The sequence below is a fragment of the Cervus elaphus genome, chromosome 21 (genome assembly GCF_910594005.1).
Source record: "Cervus elaphus chromosome 21, mCerEla1.1, whole genome shotgun sequence".
Taxonomy (NCBI): Eukaryota; Metazoa; Chordata; class Mammalia; order Artiodactyla; family Cervidae; genus Cervus; species Cervus elaphus.
This window is the reverse complement of record NC_057835.1, coordinates 10,835,123-10,846,170: the sequence shown is the minus strand read 5'-3', so window position 1 is coordinate 10,846,170 and position 11,048 is coordinate 10,835,123. Positions and strand designations below refer to the sequence as shown.

Here is an 11,048-nt window from a genome sequence, read left to right as displayed (position 1 = left end):
TGCTCGTCTGCCCAGCTGCCAAGACTGCAGCTCAGCTGGTTTTCAAGGTCCCTATGGAGCTGAGAAGGAAAGATGGAAATAGGGCAAGTTAAAATCTCACCAAACTCCCGATTCTTCCCAAGATTCGGCTGTTTTTTTCTTGAATAAATGCTCCTTGGATTATTATAAGAAATTTGTTAATTTCAAGAATTTTGAAACATATGATTTGACTTTTTTTTTTCTGCCATTGCTCTCTTGTTGCCTTTGTGGAAGAGGATATCTTCAGAGGTTTTTTCTCTGCTCTTCTGGAAGTCTATCCTTATTGGTTCTTTTCTAAATAATGGTCGATCTGAACATTTTCCAAATTGTGTGTGATGTTAAAAGATGCTTCATGCAGCAAGGATTCTACTCTCAAAAAATTTGGGGAAATATACTATGTAAGCAGATTAAAAAAATCATCTGTCTTATGTTCTCTTTCCCAACTTTGGTTTCAACACATCCTTGGTACACAGTTCCGTGTCTGCTGGGGTCTGACCTTCAGCCCTTCTCCTCTGTGGTTTGGTGCCATGGTTTCCCCTCCGCTGCGCCAGGTCCCTTGTCCTCTGTGAAGGTCACCGGGTGTTTAAGAGGGTTAATGCTTAGGGCGTCAACCCTCAACCAATAGAGGATCGGAGGTGGTGGTTAAACGGTGGCTACCTGAATTTGGATGGAAAACTCTGAGGGCGTTTCCCTCCATCCTTTTGTAGGGGCCCTCCAGAGACCAATTCCCAGGTAACCGTAGTGGGAACCACTTCCATAATGTAACATTTATCACCTTTGCCTCCATCCGAATCTTACTTTTCTGTCCACCCCGGTTCCCCGTGGTCACCTTTCTAACTCTTTGTGCAAATCTACATCTCAGACTTTGCCTGTGGGGACATCCAAATGAAGACACATGGTTTCAGAAAAGCTAAATAGTTCCTCGTAATTACAGTTCTCAGAGAGTTTTTATCTACTATTTCAGATTATCATTATCTCAGAGAAGGTAATGGTATGCTTTTAGCCATTGAACCTTTTTTAGATTTATCATCTTGAGGGCGTGTGCCCCCACAAAATATTAACATGCTTTCAGAAGTGTTGGTTTAATGTAAACGAGCACGTGTCCAAGCTTAGGATATCCTTTTAGATGTCAGTTCATGTGAGGTGAGAATCATCCAGCATTAAAGGCATACCAGCTCCCCAGGATGGGAACAAAGTCCTCTGTGTGTGCGTGCCTGACTCTTTGCGACCCCATGGACTGCAGCACGCCAGGCTTCCCTGTCTATCACCAACTCCCGGAGCTTGCTCAAACTCATGTCCATTGAGTCGGTGATGCCATTGAACCATCTCATCTTCTGTTGTCCCCTTCTCCTCCTGTCTTCAATCTTTCTCATCACCACGGTTTTTTCCAATGAGTCAGTTCTTTCCATCAGGTGACCAAAGTATTGGAGTTTCAGTTTTCAGCATCAGTCCTTCCAGTGAATATTCAGGACTGATTTCCTTTAGAATGGACTAGTTTGATCTCCTTGCAGTCCAAGGGACTCTCAAGAGTCTTTTCCAAGAGAGACTGCAGGGGGTATTAGGGATGTAGTGACAACTTCTGGTCAACATTTCATGGTTTAGGGTACCCCTCCTCCCTCCCACTCCCAAGTGATTAGAAGAGTCTAGTGATTTTCAACAGTTAAGGACCTTCCTGGAATTTTCCATATTGCCAGTAGATGAGAGGTTTTCTCTTTTGAATCAAGGGCAGTAAACATGTAGGTGTGGGGCTGGTGGTGGCTGTTTTGACTACTGCATGGAGAAAACTTGACTATAATTAGAAAATAAAGCCAGTCACCAAGGGGAACCAGAGATGCACATGAGTGGGCAGAAAGAGAGCGAGCTACGGTCATTCCTGAACCCTTATCCAGGGCTGTGCCTGAAGGCAGCTTTGTCCCAGGACTTGCCAGTGCCATGAGTCAATAAATTCTCTTCATTGCAACTTGCTGAGCTCATTGGTCTTAGAATTCTGTCACTGGTGACCAAACTTCTTGACTTAGTGCATGATAAATATCTGTGCTTGGTTCTGACTTCCTGCCCACCCCACCTCCCATTCCTCTGCCCCTTATAATGGAGAAGGTGTTTGCTATGGAGTCAGGCAGACCCGGGTTTATAATCTAGTTTCATCAAGTGTTATTGTCACTGACAGTGTGTGAGAGAAGTATGACAGTGTCAGAGCAAAATGTCTGTTCTGGGCCAATCATATCTGGGGTTCAAATCCTGGATGTGTCACTGTTAATCTTTGTGCTATTGGGTAAATTTCATAAACTCTTTGAGCTACATTTCCTCACTGTAGTGTGTGAATTATACTTCTTAACTTTTGTTGTTACTTTGATGATCAGAAATGATTTGCTTTGCAAGCTTGATAAATAATTGCCACACATTTTGAATACCTCGTTAGTTTTTCTTATTCCATAAAAGCAGTCTCCTGATAAAAATGAGATAAAAACATTCAACCTCCAAATCTTCTTTCCCAGATGAATGGAAGTCTGGCAAAATAAGGTTACAGGACAAAATGTTTCGATTACGTGATTCTGATACTATTTTTCTCTGGAGACAAAAGGACTACATAGGGAATGTTTGTTCATTGGCCTGGAAATTTATGATCTTAATAAAGGAGATAAATATTTGTTTTGTGGGACAGTGGTATTTTTCCTTCTAAAATAACATAGGGGAGAGAAAAAAAAATCTTTCTACGCCCTTTCATCCCCACATTCTGTTGCTAATCCTCCACAGTATTGAAATCAGGTATAATTTCTTATTAAGAAAGGGATACGCGGTTGCTTGTGCATGAACTGTATGTCAGGTATTTTACATTCCATTTTTCTTTTAAGTCATCCTTGAACAACCCTGGGAGGCGCCTGGAAGCCACCTTGCAGCCGGAGCTGGCTTAGGAGTTCCTTCCTCCCGCAAGTTCTCCTCAGCGCCCTGTGTTGGCAAGTTCACAATGGGAAAAAATAAAGAGCCCAGCTCCCCCCACCCCCCTGCCTTTTTTTTTTTTTTTTCCCAGAATTGGTACTGAAGAATTTATTTGCACTAAAGAGGCAATCAATTGATAACAGACACACTTATAAACCATCATAGAAGACATTCAGTCAGTTAGTCAGTTCAGTCACTCAGTCGTGTCCGACTCTTTGTGACCCCATGAATCGCAGCTCGCCAGGCCTCCCTGTCCATCACCAACTCCTGGAGTTTACTCAAACTTATGTCCATCGAGTGGGTGATGCCATCCAGCCATCTCATCCTCTGTTTTCCCCTTCTCCTCCTGCCCCCAGTCCCTCCCAGCATCAGGGTCTTTTCCAATGAGTCAACTCTTCGCATGAGGTGGCCAAAGTATTGGAGTTTCAGCTTCAGCATCAGTCCTTCCAATGAACACCCAGGACTGATCTCCTTTAGGATGGACTGGTTGGATCTCCTTGCAGTCCAAGGGACTCTCAAGAGTCTTCTCCAACACCACAGTTCAAAAGCATCTATTTTTTGGCACTCAGCTTTCTTCCCAGTCCAACTCTCACATCCATACATGACCACTGGAAAAAACCATAGCCTTGACTAGACGGACCTTTGTTGGCAAAGTAATGTCTTTGCTTTTCAATATGCTATCTAGGTTGGCGATAACTTTCCTTCCAAAGAGTAAGTGTCTTTTAATTTCATGGCTGCAATCACCATCTGCAGTGATTTTGGAGCCCCCCCAAAATAAAGTCTGACACTGTTTCCTTCTGTTTCCCCATCTATTTCCCATGAAGTGGTGGGACCAGATGCCATGATCTTAGCTTTCTGAATGTTGAGCTATAAGCCAACTTTTTCACTCTCCTCTTTCACTTTCATCAAGAGGCTTTTGAGTTCCTCTTCACTTTCTGCCATAAGAGTGGTATCATCTGCATATCTGAGGTTATTGATATTTCTCCCAGCAATCTTGATTCCAGCTTGTGCTTCTTCCAGCCCAGCGTTTCTCATGATGTATGCTGCATATAAGTTAAATAAGCAGGGTGACAATCTACAGCCTTCACGGACTCCTTTTCCTGTTTGGAACCAGTCTGTTGGTCCAGGTCCAGTTCTCACTGTTGCTTCCTGACCTGCATATAGTAAGGGAGAATAATTGGCACCAAGAGAAAGACACCCAAGGAGAATTTACTTTTAAAAGAAGAAAGTGTAAGTTGGTTAGAAAAAGGCTTTCAGTGACATTTTAATTTAGCAACATAAAATTCAAAATTTTGAAAGTAAGTACATTTTACTTATAATGATTCAGTTATGTTATAATTGAAACTATGATCAATGTTCCTATGCCTTAGTTCTCTCATTTGGAAAAAAATGGTTAAAATAATGAAACTTCCTTCTCAGGGTTGTGAGAAACTTAATGGCATATTACACATAATTGATTTAGAACAGTACCTGGTATATATCAAACAGTCAATAAACATTAGCTACTATTTTTAATTTTTAGAATGAGCAAAATGGTCAGATCTTCATTTTGCTTTTCAAAATCTTATTATAATAAATATATTCAATAATTTTATTGAATAGATATTTATTGATTACCTGCATGAATTCCTCTGTGTATTTTAGATCAGTGATGAAAATGGGAAAAATCTCTAGAGCTAATATTCCTGCATGGACTGAATAAGTACTAGTAACCTTATGAGGTGTGTCTTGTCTTTCCTCTCTACCTTTTGAATAAAGACAGGGACGAAGGTGTAGAACAGAAGTCGGGAAACCATAGCCAGTTGTCCGTAAATGACTCACTGCTTTTTAAAAGCATGTTCATTTACTTATTTGTTTATTTATTTGGCTGCACTGGGTCTTAGTTGTGCCATGTGAGATCTAGTTTCCCGACCAGGAGTCGAATCCGGCATTGGGAACGTGGAATCTTAGCCACTGGACCACTACAGAAGTCCCTCGCTGCTTATTTTTGTAAATTTCATTTTGCTGGAATACAGCCAAACCCATTCATTTATGCATTGTCTATGGCCATTTTAAGGCTACAATGGCAGAGTTAAATAGTTGTGACAGACCAGGTGACCTGCAAGCTGGAAAGATTTACTATCTAGTTTTTACAGGAAAAGGTTGCCAACCTCTGGTCTCAGAAGACATATATGGAAACAATCTGATTGGAGGAGGACTTCCTTCCCATTCCATCCCACCCCAGGCCTCTCACCTTAGACCACATCTTTAGTGAGAAACATGCTTGCATTCATGTAAAGCTCCTGAGAATTTTGAGGTTGTTTGTTACAGTAGTTAGCTTATCTTTATGAATTTAAAGTGTCCAGCTTTCTAAGGGATTCACCAGTTTTAAGAGTGGAAGTGAAAGTGAAAGTTGCTCAGTCCTGTTCAATTTTTTGTGACTCAACAGACTATACAGTCCATGGAATTCTCCAGGCCAGAATACTGGAGTGGGAAACCTTTCCCTTCTCCAGGGGATCTTCCCAACCCAGAGATCGAACCCAGGTCTCCCACATTGCAGGCAGATTCTTTAGCAGCTGAGCTACCCAGGAAACCCAAGAATACTGGAGTGAGGAGCCTATCCCTTCTCCGGGGGATCTTCCTGACCCAGGAATCAAATCGGGGTCTCCTCCCTTGCAGGCAGATTCTTTACCAGCTGAGCTACCAAGGAATCCCAATTTTAACAATGGCTACTTTTAATTCTACAATATTCATATAAATCTCTTCTGAACTGCCCACTGAGTTTGCAGATTTCCTCTTTTTTTTTTCAAATGATGTATAGTTGATATACAATATTGTATTGGCTTCAAGGTGTACAGCAAAAGTGATTTAGTTATACACACACATGTATATTCTTTTTCAGATTCCTTTCCATTATGGGTTATTAGAAGATATTTAATATAGTTACCTGTGCAATACAGTAAACCTTTGTTGTTTAGCTACAGATTTTATCCTTTTGCTTGAAAACTGTCTCTCAGTTGTTAATAGATCATCATTTGTCAGTGGGTATTTCTATTCTTTTGAGTAGTTCCCCAACATCACTTTTGTTAAGCTCACGGAATTCTGTATCTTTGTAAGAATTACAATTTAATTTTGCAAACAATTTCCTTTTGAGATGCTTGCCAGGCATGGCATAATCAACAAGAACCCAGAGCTGATGGTAGGAATAGAGCCGCGTGTTGTGACAAGAACTGTTTTCTTTTAAACAGTTGATAATGATTATTTCTGTAAGATCATTGGGCTTCTCTATTCAGCTTTGTAACTGTGGAGAATAGCTATCAAGTTCTCAGACGAGGCTCTTTCTTGTCTGAGTATGAAGGTCAATGGGAAGGTCGAGAGGAGGGAGCAGGCGATCTCTGCTGGGAGAGCTGATGAATGATGAACTGAGTACAAGGCATGTGGATTGGGTGTTACAGCGTGAACGTGAGTGTCCTGGGGAGGGGTGGGGTCAGGGTGCAGGTGGGTGTGTATAAGCAGATGTCACTGACATGCATCTGGGCAAGTACTTCTAAGACATAGAATAGTTCGTAGAAGCATTAAGTGCATACATGGGTATGGCCATGGGTTAGGGGGGTGAGGGGAGAGCAGCAAGGTTGCAAAGGGCTTGAGTGATCTTCAGTGAGTTTTATCGACTTTTTTTTTTAGCAGCGGGCTACTGGTTTTAATTCTGGGAGTTGGTGATGGACAGGAAAGCCTGGCGTGCTGCAGTCCATGGGGTTGCAAAGAGTCGGACATGACTGAGCCACTGAACTGAACTGAACTGAACTGGTTTTAAACTGCAAACCTGTCATTTCAGAGTCCATATCTCTGCTCTGTCCTCCATTTTTCTCCCCCTAAGAAGTTATTCATAGGCTGATTAAGGGATTTCTAAGACTCCGTAGATCCCACTTTGAAAACTGCTGCAGCAGAGGACAGGATGCCAGAGGGCTTTGAAATGGAGGAGTGACCTGAGGATGTCTGTGTGTCAGCAGGACCATGCTGGTGTCTGAGGAGCAGACACGGAGGAGCAGCAGCAGGGAGCCTTTAGGAGAACCGCGCCCATGTTTACTGGGACTGCATTCAGAACTGAGAAAGATACAGGTCCCTTGTAAACATATGTGGGTTGAGAAAAATTCACAGCCATTTTAGGAGTAGGTAGAACCCCCATTGTGTATCTCATATGAAGAGCAAGAGCCCTGCATCCCTGCTGGCTAAGTATCAAGATCATCAAAATGAAAGTGCAAGTGAGTCTTGGTGTCCTCTTTTAGAGGCAGGAGCATTTGGTTGAAAGGAGGAATGTCTGCCCCTTGGTGGGAGAATAAATACCTGAGTTGACTCTTGGCTGTAAAGAGTAGGCTATGAGCACAGCAACGGCCTTGCCAGTTCAGCCAACTTCTAGGAACTAAGGCCAAGTTCAAGGCTGAAAAAACCAGGAGCTCAGTATCCTTCATGACTGTCTGTACAAAAACTGTTAACATGTTGACTTCTTCACTGTTGAGACATACCAATTTCAGACTCATACAGCCTGAGACTCCAGTGAAGATAAAGTATAAAAGAAATGAAATGGAAGCACTAACCATCGACATAGCCATTTGAGACTAGCTAGACTATTATTGGCTTCCCAGGCATCACAGTGGTAAAGAATCCGTCTACCAATGCAGGAGACACAGGTTCAGTCCCTGAGTTGGGAAGATCCCCTGGAGCAGGAAGTGGCAACCCACTCCAGTATTCTTGCCTGGAGAATCCCATAGACAGAGGAGCCTGGCAGGCTATGGTCCATGGGGTCACAACTTTTCGGACATGACTTAGTGACTGAGCCCACAGACTGCTATTATTTCATTAGCTGCCATTTATTTAGCTCTCACTAAGGACCTGGTGTTTTGCTTATGCTGCCTTTAGCTCTTACAGGTGCCCTGCTTGATTTAATTGGTTCAATCTCCGGACATCCTCCAAGGTTTGGTTCATGTGCCACTTCCTCCTTGAAGCTTACCGTGACCACACCTCTCTTCTCCCCCAGTAGCTACTTTTTAGTCCCTGCTTCTAAAGACTTTCTCTGAGCATCTCTCATCACACTTATCACTTTGCTTAAGATTTCTGTGCATAATATTCTGTTACTACTTCTCCTTCATGACTTTGTTGATAGCAGAATCTGTGTTTAACTCATCCTTTCTTTAAAAAAAAAATGTACTTATTTGGCCACACAGGGTCTTAGTTGCTGCTTAAGGAATCTTCGATCTTCAATGCAGCATGTGAGATCTAGTTCCTTGGCCAGGTAGCAAATCCAGCGCCCCTGCATTGGAAGCGCAGAGTCTTAGCCACTGGACGACCAGGGAAGTCCCTAACTCATCCTTTCTTTATTTTCATTCTTAATGAAACACCTATTATATATTTTTTTTCAAGGGAATTGATAAGTACTGCAGGTATGAAGTGAATAAAGCCTGGTGTCTTTGTGGAGTTAGTTTCCATTATTATGGAAGAAAGGCTTCCCTGGTGGCTCAGACTGTAAAGCTGACATGTATACATAATTTCCGTGTGCACAGACTGATCTCAGATGGTTTAGGCTGGACGTGGTAGGACAAGACGGTAAGTAGGCAAAGGTTTGATGATGTTATGGTCAATGCCATGTTTGCGTTTGGACTGCAGGTTGCATTTTGGATGGCATATAGTGTAGGTAGGGAGAGTGACGGGCAATGAGTCTGGAAAGGTAGTTTGAAAGTCATGGGATGTGCAGCACAGTCCAGGTCCTCAAATATCTGTTGGCTGTCTTGCTGTCACTCACAACACAGCATCTCTCATGAAGCCCTTTGATACCTCCTGTGTGATATTTCAACTCAACACTTTGTGGAGTGTAGGGAGAGAATAAGAAAATAAGGTTTTGAAGACCTGGGTCTGGGATTTGACTTTTGAGTCCTCTTTTGGCCTCTTCTGCTTTGTTCCAACCCAAGAAATCTCCTTGAAGTCAGTGAAAAGTTGGGTACTTGGCACGACATTAAGTTCAGGCCCTTAGACATTCTATTTTTAATAGACAGGCATGACTGAGTTTTTTGTAAATGAAAAGAATCAATAAGGCTTTGATATGAAGACTTTGCTTTTCATTTTTTCCTTTTTTTTGGTTACGAGTGAAAGTCACTCTGTACCAAAGAAAAATGATGTCCACAGATGAAATATGTTTTCCCTGATGTTTTTTGATCAACTCAATGCATACCAAGTGCTTTCAAGGACTCAGGATCCTGCTGAAGCTGGGGCAGGACTGTGAAAACTGAATTTGTACATCTCTTGGCCTTTCTGGTGGACTCTGATCATTTTAACATGTCTATTGAAAGTTAACATTTTCAAGGTTTATTAAATTCAGAAATAGAGCTCACCAGATAAATGGAGACTCTCATCTGGAGGGCATGAACTCTTTCCCCAATCCTGGTCCCTGCCAATTATTATACATATTTGGTGCCAGCCCTGATTCATCATGTCACTTCTTGAAAAACTTTGAAAACTTTCCATTGTCGGCAGGACAAAACCTAAATTACTTCATGTGTGGCTTCGTTGCTAAGTCGTGTCCAACTGTTTGCGACCTGTGGACTGTAGACCTACAGGTTCCTCTGTCCATGGGGATTATCCAGGCAGGAATATTAGAGTTGGTTGCCATTTCCTCATTCAGGGGATATTCCCAACCCAGGGATCAAACCCAAGTTTCTTATGTCTCCTGCATTGGCAGGAAGATTCTTTACCACCAGCATCACCTGGGAAGCTAAGACTGCTTAAGCCAAACGAGGCTGAATGACTTCACTGCCATTATGAGGTGAGATTGACTCTAGTCATTATTAAAAATGTCCAGGGAATTTGTTTTTTTATTTTTCAAGAAAGTGAAGTCGCTCAGTTTTGTCCAACTCTTTGTGACCCCATGTACTGTAGCCTACCAGGATTCCTCTGTCGATGGAATTTTCCAGGCAAGAATACTGGAGTGGGTTGCCATTGACATTGAAATCAACATGTAAGGACAGGTTGGTTTAGTGGAAATCATCCTGTATTAGCCACAAGGACAGGGGTTTTGTGTGAGTTTTGTGTGGTCAGTATATGTTGAGTGAGTGAATGAACTATTTTTATTTTTACTTATTTATTGACCATACCATGTGGCTTGTGGAATCTCAGTTCCCCAACCAGGATTTGAACCTGGGCCGTGGCAGGCAGTGAAAGCCTGGAATCCTAACCACCAGTTAGGTGGTTAGGGCCACCAGTGAACTCCCTGAATGGACTGTTTTTAAACTGGAATTCACAAGCCTGGGAATCATGTTTATTTCATCACTAATTTATTATAGTATTTATTATCACCTTGACTAAGTGGAATAAAGTTCTAGGATGACAGTTCTTTTTAGTAAAATGAAATGGTCAGATACCATACAATTCTAATTCTCAGACTCTATGAAATAATGGGTGATATTGTGTTAATAAAACTTAACAAATATTGGATCTGAAAGACTCAGAAATCATACTTGATTATTTAGAATAACTCCTCTGAATAGGCTGGGGACTCAAGGATACTTCCAATGAACTCCAAGCAAAGATTACCCAACTTCCAGTGTAAGGGGAGAGGGTATGAATTCTCCTCATTCAGAAGGGTTTTGTTCTGTCAAGGAAAGGCAGTTCTTATATTTTCAAATGTTCTTTCCACTGACGTCTTCTCCTCAGCCTCTTAATATGTTTAAGGCTCTATATCTTTAGTATTTCTGATGTTTGTTTATTTATTTGGCTCCTCTGGCATGCAGAATCTTCAATCTTCATTGTTACATGTGGGAGGTGGAATCTAGCTCCCTGGCCAGGGATTGAACCCAGGCCCCCTGTGTTGGGAACACAGAGTCTTAGCCACTGGACCACCAGGGAAGTCCCTCTGCATCTCTAAAACAGATGATCTGTATAAGCCCATGCTTCCTCTCCTTACCCCTGCTTCGCGTGTCCGCCTCTGTCAGCCATTCTTTTCTTGTCCTCACCTAATGCGCCCTGTACAACCTGGGATGTTCAGACTCCGGCCCTCACCGCTCCACTGACATGGTGTTTCCTGAGGGCTCCGACCCTGGCTTCCTTGGTAATTCCAACGGACCCTT

General features: G+C 42.3%; 1 non-coding gene across 1 annotated transcript; it reads right to left on the bottom strand.

The window, feature by feature from the left end:
• Window positions 1–10,754: 10,754 nt before the first annotated feature.
• On the bottom strand, window positions 10,755–10,827 carry TRNAG-CCC. The gene has a single exon. It is a non-coding gene; the product is annotated as a tRNA-Gly (tRNA).
• Between the last annotated feature and the right edge of the window lie 221 nt (window positions 10,828–11,048).